The sequence below is a fragment of the Lathyrus oleraceus genome, chromosome 6 (assembly GCF_024323335.1).
Source record: "Lathyrus oleraceus cultivar Zhongwan6 chromosome 6, CAAS_Psat_ZW6_1.0, whole genome shotgun sequence".
NCBI classification, from domain to species: Eukaryota; Viridiplantae; Streptophyta; class Magnoliopsida; order Fabales; family Fabaceae; genus Lathyrus; species Lathyrus oleraceus.
The window spans coordinates 505463616-505479380 of record NC_066584.1 but is presented as its reverse complement, the minus strand read 5'-3'; positions in this window follow the sequence as shown (position 1 = coordinate 505479380).

Below are 15765 nucleotides of genomic sequence, written 5' to 3'. Positions count from 1 at the left end.
TACATACAGAAAGTTGTGTCACAAAACTGTAGAGTTATGTAAACAGGTTGAAACCAGAAGAAGGAGATAACTCAACTTGAGAATGAGAAGGTAGAACACTTGGAAACCATCTCCAAATTAAAAACAGAAGCAGTGATTCTGAATGCCAAGCTAGATGAGAGTCAACAAGTTGAAAGCCAGAAGATAGTACAACTGGAGAATGAGAAGGCAGACCATGTGGAAACCATCTCCAAGTTAAAAACTGAAGCTATGTTCTTAAATTCAAAACTAGAAAAGATGACCAAGTATGTAAGGATGTTAAACAATGGATCTGACTCCTTAGATAAGATTCTCCAAACTGGACTAATAACAGGAGACAAATCTGGCATTGGGTATAATAAATCTAAGCCTGAGAGCAGTTACACTGGTTGCAAACCTCAAGCCAAACCTAAGTGCATCCATAGTAAAAGCAAACCTATGATGTCACATCATATGTCACAACATTAGAGGAGAAGACAGCAGAAAGGGAAACACCAAAAATGGAGATGCCATTACTGTCGGAAATTTGGTCACCTGAAGCCCTTCTGCTATAAGCTGTATGGTTATCCTAGCCCTGTTCATCATCAAACTCACTATCAACCCAGACCCAAACAACATAGGCCTATCAATAAGAAGCAATGGGTTCCTAAGACTAATGTTACAAGTCTAATAGCTCACATTCCTCTCAGAGTCTTAGCCAAAGAAGAGTGGTATTTTGATAGTGGATGTTCCAGACACATGACTGGAAACATAGACCTGATAACTAATCTTCATCCTCATGCCATAAGCTATGTAACCTTTGGTGATGGAGCAAAGGGTGAAATCAAGGGGATAGACAAGCTTGATTATCCTGGAGTGCCTAAACTTGACAATATCCTACTGGTTAAGGGCTTGACTGCAAATCTAATAAGCATCAGTCAACTATGTGATCAAGGTCTGAATGTTAACTTCACCAAGGCTGAATGTCTGATTACTAACAAAGACAGTGAAGTGATCATGAAAGGAATCAGGACCAAAGACAACTGTTATATGTGGGGCTCTCAAATTGATTATTCCTCAAAGTGTACCTATGTCAAAGAGAAAGAGATGAAAATGAGTATATCTGCTAGAGGAACTCTCAAGAATGATGAAAGAAAAGTTTGTGGGAAATATCAGACAAGGATGTCACACCAGAAGCTCAGACTTAACATCACTTCCAAAGGAGAAAAGCTCATGATGGCTAATAGATAGGAGGTTAGATCAGATAGGTGGACATGTTACTAGTCATATGCAGTCTGAAGTTGGAGAGAGCTTTGTTGGAATTGGGCCACGAGTCAAGCAGATAGAAGGGACTATGTGTCTATATCAAAGCAAAAGTGCCAAGAACAATGTTGAGAAGATTGGGATGGAGAGTGAAAGGACACCTGCTCCTACACATTTGAAAGAAGAAAATGGTGTTTATGCTGAATATACAGCAGATGGAAGCAACTGTTCTCAACTGGGTTGGATGAAACTACTGATAATTGCATACAATGTCACACACGATGTCATGACATTGTATTATGAAAACCTGAATGCTGCAACTATGTCCAAAAATCCTATTCAGCACAGTTGGACCAAGTACATTAATTACTGTCATCACTCCATTAGAAAATTTGTGGAAGACAAATTCATAGCTCTAAAGTATGAAATACAATTAGTTGACAGATTTGCAAGGGATTTGGATGATAATCAGTTTGAATATGTAAGAGGGAAATTGGGGATTTGGACTCTTGTGAAATTATGGCAATTAAAGTGGAGTGGAAAAGGAAATAAAAATAGTGTCTGCCCACTTAAAAGAAAGAGCCACATTAATGATGAATCATTACCTAGTATTGGAACTAGTATCTATGCCATTTCCACACGCTACCTAAACACAACTCTTTCCATCTTCATCCAACTACTCAGAAAACCTCTGCTAGGGCAAAGAAATTTTGTTCAAAAGTTCAACAACATGTCTCAACATCCTTCATCATCTAGGTCAAAACCCTCTCACCATGCAAAGACTCCCTCCATGGAGTTTCTAGATGAAGACGTGCTGGACGTTATTCCTCTTTGTGTGATACCAGGTGACGCCCCAGGCCCCTCTTCCATGGCTGGAAGTACGCAAGGTAATATCCCTGATAAATCTCCTCGTCCAAATGACATGCATTATGCTGATCGTGCCATTAGGAACCTAGTTACTAGGATTCTAAGTGAAGGGCATTCAGTCAAGGGTGTTTCTACCCCTCTGTCCAAAAGGGACCCCTCACCTGAAGAGGAACCCCAAGTTGAGAAAGATGATGACTCGTCTAGATCAGAAAAGGAAGTGACTGCTGAGGGATTATGTTCTCTAGGTAAAACCCTACCTAGCAAGAAACCAGCAAATGTGTCTCATGAAACTGCTGAGAATACTATTGATCTGGAGGAAGAAAGTTCTGAAGAAGAGGATGACACTTTGGTTCATCTTGTAAAACCAAGTGTACCTAAGAAACTTAGGACTAGAAAAGGGAAGACTGTGGTTGAAATGAGGACAACAAGAAAAGAGAAAAAGGTTGCTGGTGTAGAACCCTCCAAGTCTTGGAGTAAAGTTGAGGTTAGGAAGAGGAAAGGAAGAGAGAGTTCTGACTCTGAAGAGGATGTCGAAGACGATGTCTCAGACATCTCCCCTGCTAAAAGGCAGGCTGTTAAGAAGTCTCCAAGAAAAGTGAAAGCTATGCACCTAGACAATATCTCCTTTCACTTAGAAGATGGCGCTGCCAAATGGAAGTTTGTCATTCAGAGGAGGGTAGCTGTTGAAAGAGAACTGGGAAAAGAGGCTGTTGAGGTGAAGTAAGTCATGGAATTAATTAAGGCTATTGGTCTTATGAAAACTGTTGTTGGTTTACCCCAATGTTATGAGGGGTTAGTGAAAGAATTTATTGTGAATATCCTTGAGGATATTTATGAAAAGAACAGCAGGGAATTCTGCAAGGTTTTTGTAAGGGGTAGATGTGTGAGATTCTCACTAACCATTATTAACAAGTTCCTAGGGAGAGGAACTGATGGAGGAGTGGATTTAGAGACTACAAACAATGAGGTCTGTAGGACTATTACAGCTGGCCAAGTTAAGGAATGGCCTAGTAGGAATCACCTATCAGCTGACAAGCTAACTGTCAAATATGCTATCTTGCACAAGATTGGTTCAGCCAACTGGATGCCTACTAATCATATCTCAACCATCTCCACTGGTCTTGGAAGAATCATTCATGCAATTGGAACCAGGATAAACTATGATTTTGGAAGGTTTGTGCTTGATCAAATTGTCAGACATGCCTCCACAAATGCAGTGAAGCTGCCCATTGCCTTCCCATCTATTATTTGTGGTATTATCTTGAGCCAACAACCAGACATTCTTAATACAAGTGACACTCCAAGCAAAAGAAAGCCCCCACTATCAATTCACTACAAGCTGTTTGAGGGAAGTCATGTCAATGATGTTGTCATGACATCTGCCAGAAAGGAGCCTGCATCTCAAGGGAGCTTAATTGATCAATTAAAGGAAACCTGCAAGGAACTGGATAATGGTATAAGGGTGGCCAAGGCAAGAAAATAAGCTTTGGAGGTTCTTATTAGTAGCCTAGAAAAGGAAAAAATGGAGAAGGCTGGTGAGATCAAAGATTCCGATGCAAATACCTCAAGTGAGAGGTTAAATGCTCAATCTGGTGGCAGCTCTGAAGGCTCTGAAGGTGAAGATGATACTTCTTCCTCTGATTAATGGTTCCCCCCTTGTGTTGAAGACTGGTATGAAGACTGTGTGAGGTATGCTGTGGTGAAGACTGTGATGTGTGTGTTGTGTTTGAAGACTGTTCTGTTGTGGCTGATGTTATGGAAGTTGTTCCCCCAGATGTTTTGATGCTGAAGAATTTGTTTTGTTTTTGTTTAAATGTGTAATTTGTGGCAGTCCTTATTGATGCCTTTATGTAATATTTTGGGCTCTTAATGAGTTCCATGGATTTGTTCATTATCTCATCTATCACAGCTGTGTATGATGATGGTTTGTACCTCCTAACAATTATGTTTTAACATTTTTAATGTTATAACATCTGATCTGACATTCTCTGCTAGGCTAATTGACATTTATTTTGTCTAATTGGTCACCTTTGGTCAATTTTGACTAAAAAGGGGGAGAAGTGTTGATATGGAAGCAGTTAAAGTTGTGGAGTTGTGTGGAGATGTATGTGCTGGTGTAGCTGAACAGATGAACAACTATTATTGGAGGAGATGTGTTTGTTGTAAGACTTATGTTTACAGATGTCAAAGGGGATGTCTGATGTGGTGCACAGGTGATGTTGAAGCAGATGTCAGAATGACATTCTGATTGTTACAGGTGTTGTGGTTACACGAGCTGTTATTATCATGGGAGATGTATGTGGTGCACATATTTAGGAGGAGAAGAAGTACCCTTGTGCATTTGTGTGTCTTACTAGTTGCCTCTATAACTAGTAATTCTGTTTGTGTTGCACAGATTTAGGGGGAGAAGAAGTACCCTTGTGCATGTGTGTATTACCAGTAGCTATAACTAGTAATTGTGTTTGCTTCTGCTACTGTTTAAATTGTTGTTTAACTGCTGATAGTTTTCTTGTGAACAAAAAGGACAGATATATGTTTTAGCCAAAATTTGCCAAAGGGGGAGTTTGTTGGTTCTAAGTGTTGGCAACAATTTTGGTAAAACAAAGAATGTTCACAAGATGTTGCATGTGATGTCTTAACATAAGATATCTGTGTACCTGCTGGAGTTCAAGAACATGATCATGCAGGATTATTTCAGAATGTCATAATGACATGGCATCTGATGATGTGTACCTGCTGAAGTTTAAATGGAAAACATGATCATGCAGAAGTGTTTCAGGATGTCATACAGGATGTCATGACATCTGATGTTTTGTACCTGCTGGAAATTATAAAAGGAATTATGGAATTATGCAGGATTGTTCCAGGATGTCAGACCCGATGTCATGACATCCTATACATAGAACATTCAGTATGAATGTCTGGTGTTTTGTGATTGCGCATTTAATGGCTATCTATGTATGATTGAAGATCTGATTTGCAGGTGCATTCAATCATTGATTACAACCTGATTTACTTATTTTCCAAAGAGATCTAACCAGCTGTCATGAGAAGATTAAATTGGAAAGTAGTTTTAGGGTTTTCAAGATGTCCAAGCCCAGCTGAATGCTTCTATAAATAGGACATGGAAAACCTGATTTGAAACACAACCAATACTGAGCGAAATATAAAGAGAGAGCTAGGGTTTGTGTCTTGTTTAGTCGTGAGACTTGTAAGCCATTCAAGTCATCCTTAGATGATTGAATTGGTCTGATTTGTGGTTGTAATTTGTCACTCTAAAGTTGTTAAGCAAGAGTGTGTGTCTACTTGATCAAAGTTGTGAAGCAAGATCAAGTGTGTGTCTACTTGATCAAAGTTGTTAAGCAAGATCAAGTGTGTGTCTACTTGATTGAAACTGTGAAGTAAAATCAAGTGTGTGTTATTGAAAAGTGTTTTCTTTTCACAAGGGATTGTTGTTTAAAATCACAGGTGTGATTGTAGGGAAGTGAGTGGGTTCTCATATCTAAGAGTGTTTAGGTAGAAATTGCACGGGTAGAGATTAGGTGAGAAAGACTGTAACTTGTTGAAGTGTACGGAGATTCTTTGAACTGATTCTATTTAGTGGATTTCCTTCCTGGCTTGGTAGCCCCCAGACATAGGTGAGTTGCACCGAACTGGGTTTACAATTGCTTGTGTCTTTTGCTTTACCATTCTATATCTTTATCCTGTTTGTGTTATTCAGATATTAGTGTCGTGACATTACCTTCGACATCTCATATCTGATACCAGAATTTCATAAATATTGGCGTGCAAGGTTTGCTCATTGCTCTTGGCCTTTTGTCGCTCCCTTGTCTTTTCTGTACCAAAAATTCTTGGCCAAGTGACCTTATTTTTCATAGTATAGCACTACACACCATTTTTTCTCTTTGTCTTTTTGATAGGAGTTTCCTTCTCCTCTTTTGGAGGATTCAAAAGCCCTATCATCGACCTTATGCTTTTGAAGGTTCGACCAATACTTCTTGCTCTGATGCATGTCTGCTTTTCCCTTGAACTTCTTGGAACCACCATGTTTCTTCCATTTCTGAGCATGTAGTGCTTGTATTGAATCTTGAACACCTTTCCTTTTGAGAATCCTCATCTCATGTGCCTCCGACGAACCAACCAAATCTTCCAATTTCACGGTTTCAATATTGTTGGATTCTTGAATGGCTATGACAACGTGATCAAAGTGAGAGGTCAACATACGCATTGAATTCTCAACTATCATGTTATCAGTTAGGCTTTCACCACTATTTCATAAGATGGACAAGATTATGCACCTTCGAGACATAACCTGCAATCTTTTCTTCTTCTCCGATCTGTAGTAATTCATATTGCCTTTGCAACAACTGTAATTTAATGACTTTAACCTTCTCACCTCCTTCGTAATACTTGACAAGAATATTACATGCCTCCTTCGCTGATTCAACATGAGAAATATGATCAAAGTTCACCGCATCCACTACAAATTGAATACAGTATGCAACCTTGCAATATTTCTTCTTTTCATCCTTGTGAATGACTATCTAGGCATCGGTTTTATTATTAGCAAGCTCAGGGATGGCATTGTTGACCACTTCTAGGGTTTCATGAAGATCGAACAAAGAAATCATTTGCTTACTTTATCGGTTCAAAATTTTTTCGTCAAGGATTTGAAAAGAAATCAGAATGTCGTTGGTACCATTCATCTTATCAGCAATTGCGATTCACGACCCCTAGAAACACGACCACCAATGTGAAGTTCTTGAAAAAATGATCAAGAACACAAACTTAAAGCTCCAGATTCCAATTTATTAGTGCGTGTGGCATTTTGAGTGATTGAAGGAATGAGAGAGAGAATCAAAAGTTATTGATGAAATGTTATTACTGAAAATTGTTGTAAAACTAAATTATAAATAAATTTAATAGTTTGTTTGGAGGTGGTTGTGAGTTTTTAGTATTAGCTTTTGAAAGTCATTTTTAAAATTAAAATAGGTTTAAATAGTCTTTTGGTCCCTGTAAGTTAGCGAGTTTTTTATTTTGGTCCCTGTAGTTTATTTATTTTTGTCTGAGTCCCTATATATCACTTTTGTGTTGCTTTTAGTCCCTAAAACTAAAATTTGCAGGAAACTTGTGAATTTTGACTTTAGGGACTAAAACCAACACAAAAAGTGAGATATAGGGACTCAGAAATAAATAAATAAATTACAGGGACCAAAACCAAAAATTCGCTAACTTACAGGGATCAACAAACTATTTAAGTCATTAAAATATATTAGATAAAGCTAAAGTTGATTTAGGTTTTTTTTACTTCATTTCAAAATATTTTTTTTCACTAAAAATCAAAACAAACAAAAAAATTAAATTAATTCTTATTTTTGTTTTAAAGTTAAGGCAATATCATCAATGATTTCCAGCCAGTACTCCAATAACTATTATGACCATTACTATGACCACACTCACGATCATTCTGATCATTATTCTCACCACCACTTATCACCTCCAACAACCATTATGACCATCATTTTATCCACCTATGATCTTTAACCTGACTACCATATTGACCATCGCAAACCATCACTCCGAAACCACCAACCACCATTATGACCATTATCAATGACCAAATTGACCACTGTCGGCTACCACTCTGACCACTGTTGATCACCAATCAGAATACGAATCACCACCATCAACCACCAATATTCCACCATTTCTACCACCATAAACCACAAGTGGTCATCAACACCAACTACCATCACTCAAACAACAAACATACACCACTCTTACATGCATTTGTCGACTACCACCACTTTTAACCACTATTATTGAAATTACTACTAAATTTTTTTATTAAATATTTATAATATTTTAATTATTTTTCAAACATAATGATATGATTTATTTGGATTAAGATATGTTTATCATAAATGGTTTTAACAATGCTAGACTTATTTCTCTGTATAGTTACTAAAGTTCTAGACTAACACCCGTGATGGACAAGATTATTTTTTTAACTAATCTTCTTTTATTAGAAGTTGTCTTCTGGTTGATGCGGTTATAATAAGATTACTGATCTTAGAAAGAAATATAGGAAAATAATCTTATCTTCTAAGTTGATTTTGATAAACCTTATGACTCAATTAGTTGGAATTTCCTCAAGTATATATTGGGCGTATTTGATTTTTATAGGGAAGTTGATTATTCTGTTATTAATTGTCCCACAAGAAGTTAATATTTAGAGACTGATCAAGCAGAAAAAACTTTTAGCTTTGTTCCTCTTCCTTTTGATTGATATAGGCTTGAGCAATTTATTTAGGAGTGTTGTTCATCTAAATCTCTTTTGTGGTTTTAAGATGGGTACCTCTGATTTTACGGTTTCTCATCTTTAGTATACGAATTATATATTAATGTTGGGTGAGACAACCATATATATTCTCCAGTTTACTAAATCTCATTACAAAAAAGTTAAGATAACTACGACCGTTAAGAAAGTGCTATTGTCGTGTCGCGAAAAATACAGAGTCGCCACCAGATTTTATTTATTCCAAAGGAAAGGGAAAATAACGATAAAATCCAAAGAGAATGTTCTTCGCAAGCAAGAGCAAATTCATGAGTTTGTTATTCAATTGGAAGGTATTAGCACCCCTCACATCTGTTGTACTCAACGGGAACCACTTTGTTTGTTCTTCATGCATATGAATATTTTTATCTGAAGGTTACTTGCTATGGGTTAATAGAGAGAAAAAATTAGTTTTAAATTAGTGTGAAAAAGAAAATAATAATTAATGTTCTCGCCAAGGTTTAGAACCCTTGGGCCTACTTTCTATCTGAATATTTTGAATGGAAGTCAAGCATCGGGCCACAAGCTAAGTACGACCGACAACCCAAGTACTTGAATGTTATGTACAAGTACGTACACCCCATCTTTGCATTCTAGTTTATTGAGAAATTGTTTTGAAAAAGGCATTTGACGTTGGATCAAGTGTTTGAATTTTATTGTAAAAAAGTTTGTGTGAAGAATGGAGGTAGAGATAGAAGTAGGTTGATAAGAATGATAATAGATGGTATGATGAGATACTCGACGTTGGATCAAGCACTCGCGTTGCTATGAAATAAGTTTATTCGGAAAATACTTGACATTGGATCAGTTATGCTTTTTGTCTTTTGAAATGTTTCTTTTTATTGTTTGGTTTTATCTTTTTAGTTAGCATGCATGGAAAGCAATAAAAGAATGTAAACTTAAGTTATTACACTTGCATGGGAAGGGGGAAATGTGACCCACAATGAGGGGATGGTATCAAATAATACAAAGAAAGATATTGGAAACCATACAAGTTACAACCCAAGCATCATGCCTAAAAAAATCAAGTGGCATGGTGTCCTCAAACAATTGAAGGCAAATGATTATTAATGATCATAATAGGAAAGTATATTGGATTAAACTTGAAGTCACATGGTTCATGTTAATCACACAAGAAAACAAGTTAGTATGGAATCAAGGAAGTGAAAACAATGCATCAAATGTAAACATGTTCAATGTCATTTGTCAATTCAAATGAATTCAATCATGGACAACTAAATGAGGATTAATCACATGATCGTGGTGAATGAAATGACATACACAAGGCATATATCACACAAATTGAAATGACATTTTCAATTTTCATAAGATGATCACAAACCAATAAATCAATTAAATGGAAAATCAATCTAAACACATATTATGAACTCAAATTAACCAAAGAAAAATTGACATTCTAAATCATAATATGAAATGTAATCTAACCTAAACATGGACATGGTACTCATAAGGCAAATGGCAAATTGAATGGAAATTAAACTAAAAGACAAATCATTATAAAATCAACAATTAAGCATATTAATCAATCATGAACAAAATGAAATAGCATGGATATGCCAAGTGATACTAAATTATGGCATGATTAATCAACAATGGAATTAACTTCTGAAAAATCAAAAGATTTAATTAACATGATTAAACGTAAATCAAGTTCTAATTAAACTAATCGGTTCTAATGATGAATTAAACCTAATTATCAAAAAGACTATATTAATCCCTAATTAACAAATGATCCAAAATCAAGGATCTACCCTAATTCTAACAAGATCAAAATAGAAGTAAGTTTAATCCAAAAATTAACTAAGATTAAAATAGATTAGGATAAAATAAAATGGATTAAGGGGAACATTAACATGAACATTTAACATTGGGCCGAAGGTAAGAATTAATGGAATGAGGTGTATGAAGAACACACTTGATTAGGACAAAAGGCCCAAATATCCAAACCAAAATCGGGTTCACACCACAAGAACTCAGCCATGGCGGCGAGCTTCTCACAAATTGAAATTCTGGTATGCATATCCTAGATGTCGTACACAATGTCACGCAACCAGGGTCAACACATTATCACACCATAAACAATATTAGGATTTAAATAACAGCACGATAGAAAATAACACAAGGAGTTGTTAACCCAGTTTGGTGCAACGTCACCTACATCTGGGGGCTACCAAGCCAGGAAGGAAATCCAATATCACATAATTAGTTCAAAGTTCTAAACAACCTCAGGTTTTATAAACTTCTCACCTAATCTCTACCCGTTGACGTTTCTATCTAAGACTCTCCTAGATATGAGACCCCTCTCACTTCCCTCCAACCTTACAACATAGACAACAACTTATAACAGGAAACACAATCCACTCTTGCTTAAAAGCTTCTGAGGGATTGAAAGTTACAACTCAATAAATCAGGTCCAATTCAATTATCGAGGAGATACTCGAATGACTCAGACAATTCAAATACAATAAACCCTAACACAAACACTATTCAACATTACTTCAATGCCTTCTTAGGTTTAGAAACAATTTATAAATAACATTTGAACAACATGGGCTTCAGGCTTGATTCACAGCAGATCCAATGATTCTGCACAATCTTCTGCAAATTTTATTTCAATCAGATCAGATGTTTCCTAAAATTTTTTGACATCTTTACTTCGTAAACAAGTCAAGGCAAAATAATCTTTTTGCTTTTTAAAAAATGCTCTACTTGACTCACACAGTTCGTGAATTAAATCTTCAGCGTATCTTCAGATATCTCATAAAAGGAAACAAATATTTCAAGATACAAAAACAGGTCACACTTCAATGTTGAACCAACATGTCAGGACATCTTTTTCAACATCTGACTATGATACTTCTTTTACAAAAATGCTGCCAATCACTATATACCAGACATAACAATCTATCCCTTTGGAAAATTTTGGATAAAATAATCTTTGAATAAACCAATAGGAATGAGGGTAAGGATCACTGTAACAAACCACCACATAGACATAAACAACCAAAATCCTTTCCCTCAAAACCACCAGAGGCAGGCACAGCAGAAAAAAAACATTACCTCACACAAGACAGATAAACTCTCACACGAAGAACCTGCTTAAGAGAAAAATAGATTATCTTTTAGTCAGGATGTCAGGTTATTGTTCCTGACACTATTAACACCAGCAGCACACTCGAAACAAGTTTGTCATCATTGGAAAGAGCTATTCCCCCTGAGTAGGAGATCCATGGGTAATAGCCATTCCCCCTCCATATGTGCTCCCTCTGAGTGGGCAAGAGACAAGGCAAGGCTAATAAACAAACAAACACAACTACATAACTAATCAATCACAATCACATCACCATCTACTCCCGCTTTTTAGCCAAAAAGTTAATAAACACAACCAAACATCAGAGTTAGCAGAGCAATCAAAAGATAGATTACAAACCAAACACAACCAAGAGCACTTTAAAGTGCATAAATATTCAGGGCAAAGTCCATAAAAAACAGAAGAATAAACAACACACAGAAGAACCAAAGTGCTTCAGTCCTCATCATTGCTGGTACTTTCTTCATCATCACTTGCATCAAAACTTTCTTCATTTGCATCTTCTTCACCTATTTCATCACCTTTCAAAATTCTGTCTTCTTCACACAGGGCCTTTATAAAAATTTCAAGCTTGATTTTCCTCTCAGTACAATTTTTGATAGTTTCATCCAAGGTCTTACAGGTATCTTTTAGATCAGCAAGGATGCTTATTTTAGTAGCGGACCTGGAGGATTTCTGGCCAGATGTCATGATAATATCTAGAACATGTTTCCCAGTAAACAACCTATAATGTAATGATATATGCGGGTCTCTTTTGCAGGTACTATCAAAACTGATCAAAATACTTGGGTGTTGGCTTAGTATAACACCAAACATTAGTGAGGGAAAGGCTATTGGCATATTCACAACATAAGAGGCATCATGCTTCATAGTTTGATCAAAGACATGGAATCCAAAATCAAAACTTGACTTGGTCCCTACAATATAAATCAACTTACGCAGTCTTGTAGTAATGTTAGAAGTGTGATTAGTTGGCACCGAATTAGCAACTCCAATTTTGTGGAGTACATCATACTTCACACTCAAAGCACTTGCTGACAACTTCCCTTTCCCTGGTCATTCCTTCACTTGTTTAGAAGTAATCTCTCTGCGGATAACATTGTCATAGACTTCCACTTCAGCTTGTTCTTCTTCATTTCTGTCCAAAAACCTATTTATGATTTCAGGAGAAAAATCCACACATCTTCCTCTGACATACACTTTTCTAAACTCCTTGCTCCTCATGTTATCACATTCCTTAGAGATATTCATAATAAACTCTTTAACAAGCATTTCATAACACTTGCCAAATCCATTTATAGTTTTCATTAATCTGGCCTCTTGAATCAGACTCATCACCTCTTTGCATTCATAAGCATATTAGCCTAGTTCCATTTCAAGTGCTAATCTTCTTTGATAAATAAATTTCCATTTTTCAACATTCTCCACAGAGTGAAAGGAAATGTTGTCAATTGGAACTTCAGGAATATTTGTTGGAATCTTCTTCCCAGAAGCTATCTTTCTAGAAGTAGAAACGATGTCCTAAACATTGTGTTCGACATCATGGTCAGATTCACTATACTCGGAAGGAACTTCCTTCCTATTAAGAGTTGTCTTCTTAGAAACAGGAGTAATAACCTTGCTCCATCTTTTTGCAGGGCCAACACTAGTTCTTTTCCTGAGGGATTTGGAGGGTGTGTTGGAGGATTCAATAGCTTGACCTTTTATGTTCTTCAACCTTTTAGTTATTCCAGGAGCTAGTCTTTGACCAATGGGCACATCATCAGAGTCCAGATCCCCTATATTCACTATTCCAGTAGATTGATCCTTTTTTTCTGCAGAGTTTTCATCTTTGTCATCCAGATCACCAGTCATTCTTTTAGACTCCTCTTTGTCATTCTATTTTTCATGAGACAAAGTAGACACATTAACATCAGATTCATCCTGAGGTGTTTTAGTAGTGTTATCAGGTTGGGCCAAGGACGTGGAGACATCCGACACGACACCAGTCTTGAGTTCAATACCCAAAACTTAAGAGACAAACACACAAATATTCTTATCTATGTTGTCTTTGTCCACAATGATCATGCTATATTTACTCAACATAGTAATAGACCTAGGTCTATTACTGGTTTTAGAGGCTTCAAAATCTTCCATAACATTTGGCGTAACAGGACATTCTTCAGAAGCATCAACATTAGGTTTGCCATTAATGGGATCAAGGTACAAGATATTCATAGACTGGGATTTCTTTACAGCAGTAGAGGGTTCAAGAATTTTTTCATTTTTAGCAGTCATGGATGGAGATAAAGAGGTACTTACTTTGGAGGGCTTGTCTTTCCTCGAAGCAAATGTTCTACCCTTCCTTATAGGGGCTGCATGGCCAGGAACCATCGAGAGGGGAACAACATCAATAATGACATCAGAGAGATCTATCTCAGTACCAACATTTTTAGGATCCGATTGCTCCTTGGTGTGCTTGCTGGGAGTTAAGACACAAGGTTGAGACATTTTGGAGATTTGAGGTATGAACTTCAAAGAGAAGATAGAGAGATGAGAGTGACTAAGAGTAAGGTTGAGAGAGAGAGAGAGTAAATGAGGTAGCATGAATGATGTTGATAGAGTAGCTATGATGGTGTGTTGGGAAAATAAGGAAGGTTTATAATTATATTCCTTGAGTTTTATGCACCATTAAATGGAGGGAAGAGAAAATTTGATTTCCATATCTCCATATCAGTAATTGCTATAATTCTTCAAGCATGCAAATGCCCAATTCATCCCTTAATTTTTCAAATTGATTTGTATCTAAAGCTTTAGTGAAAATATCTTCCAGTTGCTTCTCAGTAGTTACATGCTCAAGAATAACAGTTTTGTCTTCAACAAGATCCCTGATAAAATGATGATGAATATCAATATGCTTAGTTCTACTGTGCTGAATAGGATTCTTAGATATGTTGATAGCACTTAGGTTGTCACAATATAATATCATGACATCTTGCTGGACATTGTATTCTTCTAACATTAGTTTCATCCAAATTAATTGAGAAAAACTGCTTCCTGCTGCAATATATTCAACCTCAGTCGTGGATAAAGACACATTATTTTGCTTCTTGTTGGACCAAGATATAAGATTATTTCTCAAGAAGAAACATCCTCCAGAAGTGCTCTTTCTATCATCAGCATTTCCTTCCCAAATTTGCATCACAGTATCCTATAAGCAAGGAACTTTCATTATGAGAATACAATATTCTATAGTCACTAGTTCCATTGATGTACTTCAGGATCCTTTTCACTTGAGTAATATGACTCAGTTTGGGTTCAGACTGATACCTTGCACATACTCCTACACCAAATGTAATTTCAGGTCTGCTAGCTGTAAGATACAACAAACTACCAATCATACTCTTATACAAAATTTGATCCACATTTACACCTTTTTCATCTTTAGTCAATTTCAAGTGGGTTGGTGCAAGTGTCCTTTTATGACTCACATTTTCTATGCCAAACTTCTTTACTATACTCTTAGCATACTTTATTTGAGAGATAAAGATAATTTCATCCATTTGTTTGACTTGGAGCCCAAGAAAGTAAGTCAATTCACCAACCCGACTCGTTTCAAATTCAGATCGCATCTGCCTGACAAAATGTTGGACCATCTGGTTCGACATCCCTCCAAACATAATATCATTAACATATATTTGAGCTACCGTGAGTTTACCATGCTCTTCTTTAACAAACAATTCCTTGTCTGTTCCTATTTTCCTATATCCATTATTGACAAGGAACTCAATGAGCCTTTCATACCATGCCCTAGGTGCTTGCTTTAATCCATAGAGAGCTTTCCTTAGTTTGTAAACATGATCTGGAGAGTTAGGATCTATGAACCCCTTGGGTTGTTCAACATAGACTTCTTCATTCAAGTAACCATTCAATAAGGAACTTTTCACATCCATTTGAAATAGCTTAAAGTTAAGCAAACAACCACTCCTAACAGTAGTCTTATTGACTCAAGGCAAGCAACAAGGGCAAAAGTCTCATCAAAGTAAACCCCTTCAATTTGAGTGTATCCTTGATCAACAAGTCTAGCCTTGTTTCTAGTCACAATTCCTTTTTCGTCAAATTTGTTCTTGTAGATCCATTTTGTCCCAATAACATTCACTCTTTTATGCCTAGGAACTAAGTCCCATACTTCATTTCTTATAAACTGCCC